Here is a 17,795-nt window from a genome sequence, read left to right on the forward strand (position 1 = left end):
GCAATTAAAAGGTAGGGAAGGAGGCATGTGGGTGGCTCAGTGGCTGAGCGTCTGCCTTCAGCCCAGGGCGTGACCCCGGGGCTCTGGGATTGAGTCCCGCATGGGGCTCCCTGCATGGAGCCTGCTGCTCCCTCTGCCTGTGTCTCTGCCTCTCTCTGGGTCTCTCATGGATAAATAAATAAAAGATAATGAAGGATCTTAGCAAAACCCAGGAATTCCAGTCTAGCCAAAAACTGAACCCACGAGGGAAAAATAAAATCAAATCTCTAATTAATTTTAGCAAATAACTTAAAAGATTTTCATTTATTAAAACAGAAACTACAAAAATGAACAAGTTTCACTACTGAAATGAGAGAAGACAAAGAAAAGGAGATGAGATGAAAACGGCACCATTATGGAACTCGTGAGTAAATTAGGAGAAAGCATAAAGCATAATAAATACAGCTGATGACTACATTATTAATAAATAGTAGAGTTTTGGGGCAATCACAGTGAATGCAAAAGAAAAGACCCATAAATTAGAGCACATAGAATAAAGGCCAAAAGCTGCTTCATAGAAGACAGTAAAATTATTGTTCCTAATATAAAAACCCAAATAGTTTCGTTCTGTGAAGCCAAGATCACATTTAAAGGAAAACCATGTTTGTGAAGCTCCCAAACAGAATTATTAGCTGGGAAACATCTTGTCACTGTGCTGGTCACTCCCTCCACGGCGGCCACGTCCGCCTTCTCTAGTTCCGTCTCCACGGCGAGAAATGCTGCTGTACTTTTCCACACACCACGCAGGACTGGGGCTCACGACATCAGTGGTTCCCATTGTGATGTTGAGACTGTGAGAAGCCACAGGCAGACGGGAGGAGGTCAAGCGTGTCACCGGGACCCCGCGTGATCTGGGTGTAATGACCGAGGGGACTTCAGGGCTCCCTCTGTGAGGAGACAAGTGTTCCTTTTGGGGGCAGAAATCAAATTATTTGTTCACACAAACCGGTGCAGTGGCCGAGGTGTGGGAACGGCACCCAAAGATGCTACACGTCCACCCACATGCGTTCTCCCCTCCTTCAGCAGGACTTGAAGATGTTTGTGGGATGCACAGATTTCACAATGAAGACCTTTTGTGTCAGCCCATGAAACCAATTACTGGTCGAGGTGGGGGTGGGGTGGGGACATGAAAGGGTGGGATTGGTGCCACTCTTGGGGAGTATCTTTAACGGGAGAGGACATTTCCTTTCTTCTCTTTCTGTTTTCTTGCTGCCTGGATTGGAAATGACGCTGTACCTGGAGTGCACATCTCACACCCCGAAGTCCCCTTGGTAGTAGCCATATGAAGTAGACCAGCACAGAGGCCGGCATCCTTGACCACGGGATGCAGTATCCATCCAAAGTGGAGTACTCTCCATGGACAAGGAAAAAACCTCACATTATAATAGGTTTCTGTTTCTTACAACTCAGTATAACAGACCTAGTAATCAAAAGACCAAGGAAAGACACTTGTCATTTCTTTTATAAGCAACAGGGAGCCATTGAATTGTTTTATTCGGAAAAATAGCTGAGACGTATGTGTGTTTTAGCAAAATCACATGGAATTGTTGAGTGAGGCAACTCCCAAGTCAAGCTCACCAGGAAAGAGGAGATTGCAGTGATGCAGAGGAGGTTAAACTGAAGTGCTCATTTATGCCAAACTGGGGTCAAGCCCCTGTGAATCACACTGACAGGTAAACCCAACACACGTGACACCACATATCAGCATCTCAGCCTAGAGGCCAGAACACAGGTGAACGCAGGGTAAAGAGTGCTAGTGGTCATCGCTGAAAACTACAGACACCAAAGAAATGTTTGAGTGTGTTGATTTTAAATAATCGGCAAAAATAAATAAATAAATAAATAAATAAATAAATAAATAAATAAATAAAAAATTAAAGTAAATAAATAAATAATCGGCAAAAACAAAACACAGGAATATGAAATGAACCGCAATGCCTAGAAAACCAGGGCCAACTGTGTATGTGAATCTAGATAAAACCAGGTCACAGGAGAAAGAGAAGCAGCAAATACCTCAACAGATAACTTTGGTTTTTCGGAGCGGTCATTAACAGCAACAAATAGAAAACTGCTCAATGATCATTTTGGCCTCATGGAGGCCATGAGGATGCTTCAGAAGAAGTTGGTTTAGTAGTTGGGTGTCAGACAAGCCAGGAATTAGTCACTTCTTAAACACTGGAGCATAACCTAGTGGTCTGTGCATGGTCAGATCCTGCTATCCACTAAAACAGGACAGACCCTTTGAAGATGAGCTTTAATTTTTCAGTCTTGGTGAAGGTAGACAGATCTGCCCATGTTTCTTAATGACAGACTTTATAAAAGCACACAATTAATAATAGAGACAATAATGCTGACAATCCATAATTTTAAATAATGCCTGAGTCCATCCATGGCAAAGATGAGGGTCTCACTAATACTGTTTAGGATTGATAGAAGTGTTAGAGATGCGTTATGACCGGAAAGGGACAGTTTTCCACAAGACAAGCATGCCTGGGCTCTCTCCATGCTCCTCGCCACAGAGAGCTACTAGGGTATTTGAAGAGGGGATGCAGGTTGGGGGCACTAATGGGGCATTTCCCTCTGGCATAATAATCCAGCCTACTCAAGGGCCATCAGTGCTGGGATTCGCTGCCTCTCCTTCCTGTCTGTCCCCGAGCAGTGTGAGGAAACAGCCCCGGAGAGCATGTCTGTTCTGCAGATTCACACTTTCATTCTCTGCCTGATTTCTCTATGGTCTCCAGTAGGATGGAAGGGGAGGAAAGGGAGAAATGTAGATAGAAGAGTGAACAGGATGGTCCCACCTTTGATCTCATTGGGTTTACCAAGTGCGTGAAGAACCGATGAATAAACGGGAGACTACGACACAATAGGAACAGTCCTCGGAGAGGGAAAGTGTCAGCTCTGGTGACGACTATCCAACCCATTTTCTCGTTGACCAGCACCTTTGTGCACCCTTAATTGTTCCACTACTTAGAGCAATTATCATCAGGAGCCAGTTGGAAATGTGCGACCTGAGAAGAGCCCTCCCTGCAATTCAAGGTGCCGATACGGAGACCAGCAGTGTCCTCCTGCGCTCAGATGTGGTAGCGGCTGCAGAGCAGATTCATGACCTAGATCTGAAGTCTGAGTGAGCAGAGGTAGGGCACCAATAAGGTTGAATCCATAAAAGCCCCACAAAGTAGAGCATCTGATTTCTGAGGCAGCAGCAACAGTAGCACCAGTCTCTTTCTCAGAGCATTTCTACAGTGGGGTTTGGGACCTTTTGACTGGACCATAACCTTGGACACATTTCTCTACTTTGTAAATGAGTCCATGAGCATCTGTTGCTTATAGGGAAGTATACTCACTGACACAGATGTATCAAGCTCACCTGTTAGGGCTCAAAGACTGTCCTGGAGGAAGTAGCCTCTAAACTCAAAGCTAAGTTGAAATTTACTGAATGAAGGAGGGTAAAAAAGCAATGCATCTGCAGGCATAGAAAACAGGTTAAGGGGACCAAGAGACTGAAAAAAGATACGCTGGCCTCCCAGAAACGAAGGAATTTCAAAATCACTGGAAAATAAGGAAAAGGGAAGTAAGCTCGGATAGTAAAAAAAAAGGTTAAATGTTGTAAACCACAAAAAAGATACTGACACATGGAAGATAAATGCAAACTCCTTAAAGGGTATTAACAAGGATAATGATAGGTCCAGGTGTTTTTAGCTGGGATTTTTCATGGAAATTGTGGAGACTATATGGAGAAACTGGGCACAAGTGTGATGATATAAATCCTTAGCTCATGATCAACAGAAGGGAATTTCACAAAGTGGGTGAAACAGAGGCTATTGGAGAAGCTGGAGACAGTCAGGGAAGTTGCTGTCCCAGACGCCCAGGGAGGAAATTGCTTTACGAAAGTTGGAGAGATTAAGGGAGATAAATGATGATCTTAGTGAAAGTGATTTCTGTGAAATGGTGGAGAGAGAGCCAGGACAGCAGTTTGTTCATAACTATGGGCAACGAGTGTGTGGAGACATCGGATGCTGACAATTTTTAGGAAGTGTGACTACAGAGGTGAAGGCAAAGGTGCATGGAGTTAGAGTATGGAACTGAATGTGGCACAGAAAAGACTGCTTTTTATTATTTATCTTCTATCTTCTCTCAAGGATGTGATAGAATTGAGTCTAATTTAAGAACTGATTTAAATGATCCATATGAAGGGAGCTGGGAAAAGTGGAAATTACAGAAGAGAATAGGGTGCAATAAACAGTCGCATTAAAACTGTAACCTACTTTCGGTGAGTTAAGACTTGCACTACGTTTCACATAGTCTGCAAATGTGGAGATTCCTATAAGAAAGGCTTAAAAACTCAAGGTATTTGTCTTTCTTAAAATTCTATAGAAATATTTTAAAACACAAGAGAGTCAAATTATGTTATATTTGTGGTATTGTGATGTAGAAATACGAAACAAATTGCAAAAAGACAAGGGTAAAGAATTATGTTACATGGTTATCCTTTAGCAGAGTCGCAGAAAGACACAAAATATATAGTTTTAGTCTGTAATTGAAATTTCATGATATCCAGCGGGGACTGAAACAACTAAGATATTGTAGAGTTAAAAAAAATCCAAACGCTCAAAGGTACCCTCTAAATTTCTAAAGGAGATAGAATGTTTCTCAAACAGAGAATATAATTTTCCACAGGAACATTGGGACGAAGTCTGCAGCCTGCTGATAAGAAGGACAATGAGTGCCATGGAGCTAAAAGAGGTTCCAGGGAATATGAACTATTTAAATTGAACACAATATAAAATCTCAAACTATGTCAGCACATCATAAGAAAATTATTTTAGAATGTATATGCAGAGGAATTTAGAAAATAAGGTTGATGTAATAGGGGAACTAACAAAATTCACGAGTGTAGGATAAGGTTCAAGTATCTTAAAATGATGCCTCTATTGTCCAAATATTGCCATTGTTGTGAAATAACTTGAAGCAGTAATGTGTCTGTGAAATTGGAAGTGAAATCAAGTCTTCCCCTTTTTAGAAAATAGCCACTTTCAAAAAGGTATATCGAGCAACACAAGGAGTGATTTCTTGGGAAAAGTAAGATGTTCAGGTTAAATAGAAGATGGTGTCATCGAAATCATTCTAGTTTTAAAATCCAATTACTCAACTAGCATGTGTTATCTGCATTGGGCTATGACTTCCTTGGGGGAAGTTTAAACACTTGGGTATGAGGCAATCTTGAAATATTTAAATGTGGAATATGACTAATAGTTGAGAGATGCTTCTCAGACATTTAACCTGAGTAACTGCTGCTGAAGGATAGATATTCCCAGAAATAACAGTTGCATGAGGGAAGGTGGTTCATTGTTATTTCTTATGAGGAGAAAATCTTTTATTTTACATTCCTCATATTTCTGTTCAAATTTAGTGCCTGTGTGAAATGACATTTTATTTTTACATCTGAAACTACTGGTTTCAAGAGGTAATTTGTGAACACAGTTACACAAATTTTTTGTTTGTTTAAGAGATTTTATTTATTCATTTGACAAAGAAAGAGATGATGATAGATAGAGATAGATAGATGGATGGATAGATAGATAGATAGATAGATAGATAGATAGATAGATATAGATAGAGAGCACAAGCAAGTGGAGGGGCAAAGGGAGAAAGACAAGCAGACTCCTGGCTGAGCAAGGAGCCAAATGCAGGGCTTGAGTCCAGGATGCTGGGATTATGACCTGAACCAAAGACAGACACTTAACTCACTGAGCCGCCCAGGTGCCCCCAACTTTTACATGTTAAATGATGTCATTGGGAATGGCTGAGTAAGAGCCTATAAGCATTTTCTCTTCATAAAAGATTTGAGAACACTGGCAAAACTTAAAACCAGCGCCTTCAGGTATCTGAAAATGAACCAAAGGCTGACATTAATGTGGGAAGCATTTATTCAAGAATAGTGAATCTCTCTAAAGACTGATTTTTGCAGCATTTCAACTTGTTTTATCCCTGCCCCCACTCCAGCTCCATGGTATCCTTGAGAATAAGCATCTGCATCCATGAGGAAAACCAGAAACTAAGCTGACTCTAGAGGAATAGAAGAGCTGAAGCTCTTTTAAAGTTCCGTTCTCAGAACGTTACTATTATTTGACCTGAAAATATATAGTCCCTGAAAAATCCACTTTCAAGGCCTGTTGGTTATTGACCTGACCTAGTGGTTACCCAGTGTGAAGAGCCTTTTACTCATGGACATTTTTCAAGAACAATTAGCACCAATTGTTTAACATTGCAGCTGCTGACACTGAGGTGACAGTTGGGAAAAGAACAAGCTCACCCTAAGATGTAAAGGGAGAAGCCATGGAATGGGATGTCCAGAGGAGCTTTGAAACATCCTGACGTATAGCCCAACATGCACATAGGGCTGTGTGGTACAAACAGGAAATCTTTGTGGTTCTAGGTGTGTGAGTAGAACTATCCTTCATTAGCTAACCAAGAAGAGTCTTCAGGGCTCAATACAACAAAGTATACAGACATTCAGAATTAGTTCAGAGACCCACTGAACTAGTCGCAAGAACAGCAAACCCTGGGGAGGGAGGTGAATCTCATTTCCTGAGTTGCTACATTATAGTATTTAAAATGTCTAGTTCCCAACAAAAAATTATGAGACATGCCAAAAAAAAAAAGAGGTGTTTATACAGAAATAAAAATAATCTGAAAAAAAAAATAATCTGTAAAAATGGTATTCAAAGAAGCCCAGATCTCATATTTACAAAGTAAAATTTTAAATCAGCTATCTGAAATATCTTTTTAAAACTAAGGCAAAGCAAGTCTAAAGTATATTAATAAAATGATACAAATGCTATCCAAAAAGATCCAAGTGAAAATTCTATCTTTAAAAGTGCAATGTCTGAGGATCCCTGGGTGGCTCAGTGGTTGAGCATCTGCCTTCAGCTCAGGGTGTGACTCCAGGATCCTGGGATCGAGTCCCATGTCAGGCTCCCTGCATGGAGCCTGCTTCTCCCTCTGCCTGTGTCTCTGCCTCTCTCGCTCTCTCTCTCTCTCTTTCTCTCATTCTTTCTCTGTGTGTCTCTCATGAATAAATAAATAAAATCTTTTAAAAAATGCAATGTCCAAAATAAAGAATTTGCTAGAAGGACTTGATAGCAAATTCAATCAGGTGGAAGTAAAAAACAAAAAACAAAAAACAACAACAACAACAAAAAAAGCTAAAGAAAGGTCAGTAAAGATTCTCTAGTCTATGGAACCAGTTAAAAAAAAAAAGAATGAAACAAGAAAGTAATACAGCCTCAGATGCCTGTGTCATCAGATATACCAACATACACAAGAGAAGTTCCAGACAAAAGAGGAGAGAGAAAGAATGCAGAACAAATATTTGAAGAAAAGTCCAAAACCTTCCAAATTTTAATAAAAAAACATTAATATTACATGTAAGAAGCATAGTTATCTCCAGGTGAATAAACTTAAAAAATTCCGCATCTAGATGCATCATAATCAAATTGTCAAAACACAGAATATTAAAAGCAGGAAGCAAGAAGCAGCTCATTATGTATAAGGGATATTCGAAAGATTAATGACTGATTTCTTGCCAGAAACCGTGGAATCAGAAGGCAGTAGGTATTCAAAGAACTGAAAGAAAAGCACTAGTCAATCGAGAGTTCTATGTCCAACAGATCAGCTCTTTAAAAGTAAAGAAGATAAAAAGACATTCCCATATGAACAAAAACGGAGAGAATGTGTCACTAGAACATCTGCCCTCCAAGAAATACTAAAAATAGCCCTTCAAAAAACTAAAAGGACACCAGACAGCAACTCGAACCCACATGGACAAAAATAGAATAGTAGTCAAGATTGCTATATAGGTAAAGGTAAAGGACATTGCAAATGTGTCTTTTTCTTTGTGACACTTTTCCCTTCCTATCTGAATTGAAATACTGCATTAAACAGTAATTATAAAACTGTGATCCTGCACGTAGGATGTATAATGGTGTCATTTGTGTGACAACAGCACAAAGCAAGGTGGAGGGAATAGATATATAACAGCACTGTTTTGTATACTACTGACATTTATTTGGAGTTAATTCAAACTAAATTTTAAAATAAAGATTTCCACACTGTAATTCTGGGTATAAGCTCAAAGCAACCAGAAAGAAAAAAAAACCCAAATTATATTTTTATTATATTTTAATATCATATTTTAATTATCTATTATTATATTTTATTATTCTTTTATTATAAAAAGAAAAATAAGGACATTAAGTTGGCATACTAAGAAAAGAACACATTGAGCACACAAGAAGGCAATGTCGGAAGAGCAGAGGAACAACCACAATGATCAGAACATATTAAATGCAAATAGCAAAATGGAAAATGTAAACCCAGCTTATCAGTAATAACACTAAATGCAAATGGACTAAAGACTACATGAAAAAGCAGAGAGATGCAGATGGATAAAAATAAAAAAAAAAAAACACCCAGGTCCGCTATAAGCTGCAGACAAGAGACACATTTTCGTTTCAGACAAATAGGTTGAAAAGATAAGATGAAAAAGATACACTACAAATGGGAGCTTGCAAGGGGAGAAGCTGTGTCCCACCAGCCACCGCGGCCTGGCCCTGGGGACAAAGCCTGATACTGTAGACAGAGATGGAAAGTGTCTAGTGTGTACAAACACGTGCAGTGCTGTGAGGGAATTGTGTGACTATAAGTGATATTAAGAAAAAGAATGATGGGGATCCCTGGGGGCTCAGTGGTTGAGCATCTGCCTCTGGCCCAGGGTGAGACCCCGGGGTATCGGGATCGAGTCCCCCATCGGGCTCCCTGCATGGAGCCTGCTTCTCCCTCTGTCGGTGTCTCTACCTCTCTCTCTGTGTCTCTTGTGAATAAATAAATAAAATCTTAAAAAAAAAAAAAAAAAAGAAGAAGAAGAATGATCCCAAGTCAATGACCTAACCTTCCACTTTAAGAAACTCGAAACCTATCAACAAAAGCAAGAAGAAGGCAGGCTCCGGAAGAGAAGTCCCAGGCCCACCTCAGCAGCCCGGGCCCAGCAGGGGGGTCAGCGAGCCTTGGGGCGATCCTGCAGCTCTCCAGACGAGCAGCTGCTCCAGAGGGAGAAGTCCCACTTGGCCTTGCCCCACCGAGTCCACTTGGCCCTCACCACAGTGCCCCAGTCGGACGACGGGTGCTGCAGACTCTCCCCCTTGTGAGCGACAGCCCTGGGTGCCGTGGTCGTGTGACCTGCCCAGGAGGCCGAGCCGGGGCTCCAGGTGATGCTGGGCCTGCCGGGCCACTCTTCGCAGCGTCACAAATCCCAAGCTCGTGGGAAGGGGGAGTGCGACTCTCACGAGCCTGGCGCCCCGCGTTCACCCGGAGTCCTCACGTGTGTGTCTAGGGCCTTCCGTTAATTCTGTGTGCCTTAGCTTTAGGCCAGTAAGTTTGTTCCTCACGAAAGGAAGGGATAGGCGATCGCCCCCAGATGGACCCCCATCCGATGTTGGATCTGAATCCTGAGTTCTGACGGGGAGCTGTAGATATTTCTAAATTGTCTTCTATTATTACTTTTCCTGGGGAGTACGTGCATTATCACAGCAGCTTAACAGATGTGAAAAAGAGAAAAATGTTCAGGACTCAGTTGCTTAAAATATATAGAATAGTTTTTCTCTCAAGGCAAGCTCCCGATGAAGGGTATTTACACCAATTCCCTTCGCTGTGTCCAAGGAGCCTCCCTAAAAATCCTACCAGCGACTGGTCAGGAGGAAGGAGGAAGCGACAGGACGTGACATACGGTCTTTTACTAGTGGCCTGACCCCAAGACGGGGGTCAATCCCTTCTGTTCCAATTCCAGAGATCAGAGCTTTGTCACATGGCCACCTCCAGATGCCACAGGGACCCCACAACGTCGTGTCTAGCTGTGGGTGAATCCTATGCTCACACTGGGAGGACTGGATATTGGTGGAGAAGCGGTGGTCTCCAGTAGCTCAGCTTTCTTAAATGAAACTTCTCAATGCAATTCCATTTTTAACTCTTTTTTTTTTTCTATTAACACCAATAGAAGTTGGTACTTGATTAAGTACTATGTCACTGCTCCATTTCCCGATTTTGAGAGATTGAAGACAATCATAGCTTCTGAGTTGCAAAGAACGACAACAGAAATCCCTTAATCCGTCTGCCTCACAAACGGAGGAGAACATCGAGGAGATTGACTCAGATCAGTGACGGCCGAGTCCGAGGCAGCGTCTCTACGGCCGGTCTTCCAGGGCTGTGCTGGTTCTGCTGTCCGTGTTGCCATTTCAGAAGTAAGCATTTCAGAGTGTGGGGGAATATTCCGTGGAATGTTTCCTTTGCGGGGACATAGTAAGGGAACATTTTCTTTGGAGGGGATGCTTGGGGGAGAGCAGATAAGGGAAGTAACTGAAAAATACAGTCTGTGAGAGAAATAAAGGCCGTAGATTTCAGAAAATAAAGCAGAATGTGTGGTTTAATATACTTTGAAGTTCAAGTACAAGCTCCTTTGAAGCAATTCTCTATCCTACATCTTCAAGAAAAAGTTCAGAAGAGCTATGTTGAAAAGGTCAGTTATATAATATTTGCATCATTTTAGCTAAATTCAGAACAGTGACTATTTTTAGCCATGACATTGAGCTTAATTCATGTACTCACATGGTGAGGTACAGTGTATGGTCATTAATATAGATTATGATTGATATGTTGATTTTACTTTTCTATTTTCTGCCTAAAGTGCTGTTTTCGTAACAAAAATATTGTTTAGTGATTTCAACCAATGTTATGTGTCTTTTGAATTTATATCTCCACCAAGTTCACATCTCTGTTCCCACCTCTGTGTAAGTTCTGGATTACCACCTCTGTTAAAGGAATGCCGTGGTTTCAGACCTGCAGAGTTCCCAATTACGTAGGATGTTACCCCTTTATAAGTAAATATATATGTAAAGCTCTTCTCTACTCTTCTACACTAAGCTTATTAATTTATGTCATGACAGCAGTTGTGTGCTGGTCTTTGGTTTTCTTTCCTTTTCTTTTCTTTTCTTCTTTCTTTTTTCTTTTCTTTCTTTCTTCTTTTTTTTTTTTTGTTTGGTCTTTGGTTTTCTTAAAATCCTTTAGCATGTAATTGGTAGAGACCAGTGATTCACGGCTCTCTCATTCAACCGACATTTTGACAAGTCATTACCCAGCTGCTGCTCATTGAAGCAGGTGTTACAAACCATGCACGGGCTGTTCCAGGTTGAGCTGGTCACTCTGCAAACCAGTGTAGCAAAGATGTGAGTCTAAGCCAATGGTTCATTTATTTTTTAACTTCTTTTTTTTTAAGATTTTATTTTTTAATTCTTATTTATTTATGATAGTCACAGAGAGAGAGAGAGAGAGAGAGACAGAGAGAGAGGCAGAGACATAGGCAGAGGGAGAAGCAGGCTCCATGCACCGGGAGCCTGACGTAGGATTCGATCCTGGGTCTCCAGGATCGCGCCCTGGGCCAAAGGCAGGCGCCAAACCGCTGCGCCACCCAGGGATCCCATATTTTTTAACTTCTTGAGCAGCTCGATTTAACTCATCTTTCTTGAGTGTTTTTTGTGTGGGAGGCACTGCTCTCAAGGTGGGAGATGCGAGATGGGATGAACAACACTCCCTTCTTGCCCCCAAGAATCTTTGGCCGTCCTGTTCCTGCTCATGTTGCCTAAACTAGTTCTAGCTTTACCTCTCATAATTCTGAACATATCGAAACATCATTTACTACATACGCACACCTTTGAGAAATTCTTCAATAATAATAGTGAAAGCGGAGGAGTGTGTCAGTAGTGTGGAAATAATTATTTCCAAACATTTCTTGACAGTGTGGACTAAGTTCTTAAATAGCATGTGTTTGGCAAAGACTAAGGCTAATTTGAAGAAGACTAAGAAGAGGGAGGAGGAGGTGGAAGAGAAATAGAAAAAGAGAAGTAAAAATCAGAGAAGAGATCAGGGAGGGGTGACTGGGTGACTTTGTTGGTTAAATTTTGGTGGGATCAAGCCCCGCATGGGGCTCTGGGCTCTGCGGAGAGTCTGCTTGAAATTCTTTCTCCCCCTCTGCCCCTCGGCCCCCCTCTAAAATAAATAAATAAACAGATAGATAGATAAATAAATAAATAAATAAATAAATAAATAAATAAATAAAATAAAATAAAATAAAAGGAAAAGAGTTAAGAGATCCTTAAACTGAATTATGTCTGAGTTTACAACATTTGAAATTCACATCCGCAAGGCCATTACTTTTTTCAAAATTACTCTTAAGGTGAAAAGTAAGGTGAAATGAAGGGAATTACTATGCCAGTTGAAATTTGTATATACTCTACCTCATTGTAAATATATAGCAAAAACTAGAAAAATAACATTAAATAGATAATAACCAAGTCCAATCTAATTGAATAAATATTTTTAAGCATTAGCCATCCATAAAATAGTTCAGATCACACAGTCAGAGACATAGATGTTTAAGGCATAGTCTGTATCTAAAACCTCAATCTCTTAAAGGAGGTGAAAATTGCACAAAATGAAGATCATGAACTCCAATAAGAAGTAAAAAGTGTAGGAGGAAAGGTTCAAAGCATGAACATTCTAAAAAGTGGCAGACATGTTTGATAAAAACTGCAATAATCCAATGCAAATGAAGCATGGGCCCCAGCTGGGAAATAGGCTAACATTAGTCTGGAAATGTGTGTTGTACCTACGAGTGTCTCGAGTTTTTGCTTGAAGGGTACGTGTGTTTTTTATTAAACATTATGGCATATGGAAGTTTCCAGGTAGCAGAGGAACATAAATAAAGTTGTAGGTTATCTGCCGTGGAGAAATATTTATGGGAACCATGCATGGAAAAGCCATATGCAAAGCAGTTGCCTCCATCCGAGGAATTATGAGGCAGCTCCTGAGTTAGCTAGATGGCAGTGGGAATGGAAACAGGAGCTAGATCCTCGTGTGAGTGATGTTCTACAAGTAGAACCAACCTGTCTGCTTGCTAGGGAAGAGGAAGTGAAGAGAAAGGAAGCAGACCCTGAGACTTGAGGCCTGGGACTCTTCCTGAGAAGGGCACCACGAACCACTCTGTGGATGCCAAGAGGACGGGCATGCTCATGAGTGATAACAGTGTTCACACGTGCATGCAAGGACACGTGTTCACTTTGGGGTGCGGTAAAACTTCACACCTCAGTTAGAAATGGAGACAGGAGATTGCAGGAAGGTAGATTCTGGAGATGGAAGGCAGGACACCATTGCTGATCCCAGGAGGGGAGGAGAAGTCTGGGTGAGGGTGTGGGGTGGCTCATAGAAGGAGAGATGGAGAAGGCAGGTGGGCATGATAGTAGCCTTCGTGCTTGGAGTCGAGGGGGAGAGTGATGCAGGGTATAAGGACAAGTAGACCCAGAGATGGTTATCTGAGACATAGGAGGCTCAGGAGGGCCCACCATTGGAGGAGACAAGAAAATATTCTGGAAAAATCTTTTTTAAAAGGTGCGGGGCCACATAGCCGGTTAAGCGTCTGCCATCAGCTCAGATCATGATCCCGGAGTCCTAGGCTTGAGTCCCACACCGGGCTCCCTGCTCAATGGGGAGTCTGCTTCTCCCTCTCCCTTCACCCCTCATGCTGGGTCTCTTGTGCTCTCTCTCTCTCTCTCTCTCAAATAAATAAATAAAATATTTTTAAAAAAGAAAAAAAATATTCTGGGAAGTCCGAGTAATCAAAAGCAGATGTCTCCAGTTTCAAAGAAGATGGGGAGGGGATCCCTGGGTGGCGCAGCGGTTTGGCGCCTGCCTTTGGCCCAGGGCGCGATCCTGGAGACCCGGGATCGAATCCCACGTCGGGCTCCCGGTGCACGGAGCCTGCTTCTCCCTCTGCCTGTGTCTCTGAGCCTCTCTCTCTCTCTGTGACTATCATAAATAAATAAATAAAATCTTTAAAAAAAAAAAAAAAAAAACAAAGAAGATGGGGAATGGGAAGAGGGTGTAAGTGATAACTATCACTTGTTGTTACTAAAGGTAGAGTTTCAGTCGAGCTCTGTGGCTGCAACCCATTTATTATTCTCTCATTACAGAGTGCTGGTAAGGGAGATGAAGCCAACGTAGACTGAGCATTCAAGGAGAAATTTTTTTTTAAAGATTTTCTTTATTTATTCATGAGGGACACAGAGAGAGAGGCAGAGACACAGGCAGAGGGAGAAGCAGGCTCCATGCAGGGAGCCCGATGCAGGACTTGATCCCGGGACTCCAGGACCACGCTCTGGGCCAAAGGCAGATGCTTAACCGCTGAGCCATCCAGGGATCCCCTCAAGGAGAAATTAATATAAAAACTGAGAATAGATTATTTTAAATGAGCACCAACAGTGATGAAATATTCTTTATTCATTTTTCTTTGAAGTAGAGTATTTTAATTTTTAAAAATCTTAACAGGATAAACTAAAATCCTTTTTTAAAAAACTGTTTGAAAAAAAGATCCTGGAAAGGATCTTAGATATAAGGCAGAGGAAAATGTTAGACACTGAGGAAATGTGTAGATCCAACTTAACAAAATAGATAACAAGGCTCCACATTAGAAAAATAAAATGGGGGAGGGGTGAATGTGTAAATAGAGAAGAAATGAGAAGGAGGAAAAGGAACATGAGACCAAGTGAATGAAAGCAGCCAAATAAAAATGTCTTTGGAGAGAATGTGGTCAGGGGACGATTCGCGCCCCTGATTTGGTTGCTCTGACATCAGCACCCCACATCCCAGAACATCACACATCCCACTGCCCTTTGTGAATGCAGGCGGGCTAGCGAGGCCAGCAGCACCTATGGGATCGAGACACACCCAGGAAGTGAGCAACTTAAGGAGCTGCAGCTACTGGGATCCATCAGAGACCCTAAGAATGTCCGTATCAAATGTTCCCCGGAGGCACCTGGAGGCAGGAAATGGGGCTCAAAACAATCTCACGGGAAGGTCGCAGGAAGGGCTGCTCTAGCGTGTGCTGGGTACACTGCTGTGGAGGTGCACGACTTGTACTAAGTAGATGCCAGTGAGTGTGGTGCACGTTGGACGGTAGGAGACAGGAATATGGAAAGGCAAGGGGGTTGAGGACATGGGGTAGCAGATGCTAAGAAGGCAGTGGGACCCACTGCAGTAGCCAAGGCCATGAGGCACTTTGTGCTCGGTTTCAAGGGGAACGATTTTACTTATTTGTTCATTTATTTAAAGCTATCAAACAAAGATGGACGAGAGAAATTCAAAATTTCCTGGCTGCTTTTTATGTGGCATCAAGGTGTTTGCACAATGTGAATCTCAAATAATGAGCTCTCTATAGAGCCTAATATTCTCAGAGACCCACCTGACCGACAAATGGCGTAGATCCCTGAGATGAAGCCCTGTACAATGTCAAGCCACCTAGGAGAGAAGGGGACACGATGCCCGCACAGAGCAGAGGGCTCCATGCTGTTCTCCACACTCTAGTCTGAACAGAGGAGTCTGCAACGCAGAATCTCCAAAACTGCGTTCAAAGCTAATTTGGTTCTAGTACTTGTTATATAGTCGTCTCTAATGTAAGTTGAAACCGTCATTAATATGTTTATGGGTCCCCGGATCATAAAGAATGACTATTGTGCCCTTGATGTCATGCACCTAAAATTTTAGCAGATTACTTGAGAGGAAGGAGGGTCCATTGTGCAAGACGACTGGTCATGTCCCTATTTTAAGCGTTACCCTCTAACACATTCAATGTACAAGTTTAAGTTTGTTTATCTGTAGTTTGTCTTACAAATCAACGTAGAGTTTTGATAATGAAGTATTTTGTACTAAGCAGTTTTCCATGGACTTCAGAGTAGTTAGATGCTTCAGGTTTTTTTTTTTTTTTAAATCACCAAAACACAAAGAAGGAACCATACTTTCTCCAGCAAACTTATAAAACCCCTAAGGAAATCTTTTAAAATTTCACAGATTATATGTATTTGAATTCTGTTTATTATTCATCATATTCATTTTTAAGAGGCAGTATGACATAGATTAGGTTTCAAATCCCAGCCCTACATATTAGTTCTGTGATCTTGGGCAAGTTACTTAACTTTTCCATACTTCAGCCGCTTCATCTGAAATGGAGATGATAATTACACCTGTCTCTACGGATTCTTATGAGGATTTAATGAGGTAATAAAAGCAAAACATTTGAATAGGGTCCAGTAATGAGAAGACAAATCAGTTGATGGAAACCTAACCAGAACTAGCAGAGCTATCAGAATTATGAGTTAGACACAGTGAATTATAGAACTGTATTCTATATTTCAAAAAAAAGTAGAAACGTGGAAAATATTTTTTAAAAACTCGAAACTATACTGATGAAACCTACAATGTGTCAGATGGAAAATATATTGGATGAAATTAATGGCAAGTAGGACATTTCATAATGAAAGAGCAGTGAATCTGAAGACACTCAATACAAACTGTCTAAAACAAAACAGAGAAACACGGCTAGCAAACATTTAACATAGCCCCCCAAAAACATGGAACGATTTGAGTTGCTTAACACAGATGTCTCTGAGGTCTCCAACGAAGAGGAGACAGGTGAGACAGAAAAGTGTTTAAAAATAATATGGTCAATTATTTTCTAAATTGCCTTAGTGTAAAAGACACATGAAGAAAATCTCTGATTTGAATGGTTCAAAGAGAAAATCTTAAACAGACCAGAATGAAAGGCTCTCTACATGTATAGAGGAACAAAGACGAGAATGAGAGATTCTCATCAGATTCAAGGCACAAAAGGTTGTTCTTTGACCAAAATAGAATTAAATCAGAGAGCAATGACATGAAGATCTCTGGAAACCTCTCAAATATTTGGAAAGGATACATTTGCAAACAATCAACGGTTCAAAAAAGAAACCACAAAGGAGATAAAAATATTTAAAAAGTATGAATAATACTGTCTAAAAGGCACAATATATTAGAATTATGGGATAACACTACAGCAGGTGAGTAAAAGTTATAATATCTCCTCCAGTGTTAGAAAATGAGCATATTCTCATTTTAAAACTCCATTTTCCACCTCATAACATGAGAAGACTGAGGTAAGCAAGTCTAACCCAAATTTAGTAAATGAAAGGAGATAATCATCATAGGGGAAACTGAAATAGGAAACAGTAGGGAAAATCGATGAAACCAATGCTAAGTGTTTGAGAAGAAGAAAAAAAAGAGAGAGAGATAAAACTCTAGTCACACTAATTAGTAAGGAAAAGGAGGGAGAGAGAATATTAGGAAAATGACATCACTAGAGAACCTACGTACAGATATTAACAGAATAATAAGAAAATTGATAGGACATTTATGGTAGTAAATTCAATAACTTTGGGGCCCTTGGCTGGCTCAGTCTGCAGAGCATGCAACTTTCTCTTTTTTTTTTTTCTAAATTTATGTAGGTATGTATTTATTTATTTTTAAGGTAATCTCTACACCCAGTGTGGGGCTGAAAATCACAACCCTGAGATCAAGAATCCTGCGCTCCACTGGATGGAGCCAGATGGGTGCCCCAGAGCTTGTGACTTTAATAAATAAAAGCTAACATAAAAATTTTAATTCAACCATTTAGATGAATGGGAAAATATCACAAAGTTTATTTATTTCAAAGCTTATTTAAGAAATAATAGATATGCCAAATAGCCCTACAGCTATCAAATTGGATCTGTATTTAAAAATATTTCCTCAAAAAAGACAAAGTTATCTTAAATTCCTAAGGCATCTTTCATGAAATGTTC

The 17,795-nt window shown here is 40.8% G+C and overlaps 1 long non-coding RNA gene across 1 annotated transcript in view; it reads left to right on the top strand.

Moving 5' to 3' along the window:
- Nucleotides 1–314: 314 nt before the first annotated feature.
- Nucleotides 315–17,795, top strand: part of LOC144283905 (uncharacterized) — a 40,202-nt gene continuing 22,721 nt past the window's right edge. Inside the window, exons 1-2 of the long non-coding RNA XR_013352404.1 lie at nt 315–403; nt 10,094–10,337. This is a non-coding gene — a long non-coding RNA (uncharacterized LOC144283905). The remainder of the gene's footprint in view (nt 404–10,093; nt 10,338–17,795) is intronic.

Source organism: Canis aureus, chromosome 15 (assembly GCF_053574225.1).
Source record: "Canis aureus isolate CA01 chromosome 15, VMU_Caureus_v.1.0, whole genome shotgun sequence".
NCBI lineage: Eukaryota > Metazoa > Chordata > Mammalia > Carnivora > Canidae > Canis > Canis aureus.